The sequence below is a fragment of the Crocodylus porosus genome, unplaced genomic scaffold, assembly GCF_001723895.1.
Source record: "Crocodylus porosus isolate Cpor-Errol unplaced genomic scaffold, CroPor_comp1, whole genome shotgun sequence".
NCBI classification, from domain to species: domain Eukaryota; kingdom Metazoa; phylum Chordata; order Crocodylia; family Crocodylidae; genus Crocodylus; species Crocodylus porosus.
In genome coordinates, this window is record NW_017728886.1 from 147310886 (window position 1) to 147312016 (window position 1131).

A 1131-nucleotide genomic window follows, 5' to 3' on the forward strand; every position below is an offset into this window, starting at 1 on the left:
CAGCCTGAGTATGTTTGGGGAGGGGTTTAAACCACCAGGCTGGCCTGCAGGGACCCCAGCTGGGATGTGCCTGGAGGCTGGAAGCAGTCTTTGCTAGGCTTTTGGGGGGCTGGGGAAACATGGCCAGACCCTAGCCCCTGACCAGATGCCAGCTGAGCATGGTGGCCCCAAGGCAGAGGCAGCAGGAAGGGAGTTTATTTCACCTGAAGTTCACCCTCCCTCCGCGGTCTGCCTGGCAGACACAGCTGCCAAGGCTGGCAGACGGTCCCCCAGTGGGAGAGGGGAGGAAATAAACCCTCTCCCTGCCTCCTTCACTGCATGCTGGGCAGGCCTCTGGCCACAGCCCTGCCCCACCCCTGCTCCAGCTAGAGAGCAGTGGCAGGGCACCCTGCTCTCCAGAGCACACAAGACAGCCCAGCCCAGGGCTGCAGAGCATGCTGGGGGACTCTGGTTTAACTTAAATCAGGAAGGGATCTGGGACAGAAGCTCCATAAACCAGTTTGACCTCAATCAGTTAAAGTCTGATATACTACATTCAACCATGTTTATCTTAAATCAGTTTCAGCCATTTTGAAACTGGTTTATGTGCACTGAACTTCTGTTCCATTACAGGTTTAAACCAGTTTCTGATCACGAAAACTGGTTGATATGCAACTTCTATCCCTAGCCACTAAGAGTGAGGGGGGGATTTGGCAGCAGCCTTTCACTCCTGGGGGGGGGGTGCTCCCAAAAGGGTGAAACTGGACTGGTCTCAGGGGTGGGGCAGATGACAGGATAGAGCAATGGTGTCAAATGGCAGCAAGAGAAAATGGAGGTGAGATATTAGGAAAAGCTCTCCCATTAGGAGGGTAGAAAAGCACTGGAACAGGTTATGCAGAGGTGGTTTAGATGAAAAGCAACCAGTTAGATCATAGAAAATTAGGGTTGGAAAGCATCTCAGGATACCATGCAGTCCATCCTCACTTGCTGGGAGGAGGCCGCTGCCTGGTGCCGGGCCGGGTCAAGCCCCCGCCCAGGCCCCTACTTGGCCCAGCCCCCCAGGGAGCCGCACGACCGGAGCCGCGCAAACAGGCGCCCGAGTTAGCATGGAGTTCGCGGGAGGGCACGAGACCCTGACTGCGACCCCCCCAG

General features: G+C 56.1%; 1 protein-coding gene across 4 annotated transcripts in view; it reads left to right on the forward strand.

Annotated features, from left to right (window-relative positions):
- Positions 1 to 1131, forward strand: part of RIPK1 (receptor interacting serine/threonine kinase 1) — a 52600-nt gene that overhangs the window by 894 nt on the left and 50575 nt on the right. The gene's annotated exons all lie outside the window — the stretch shown is intronic.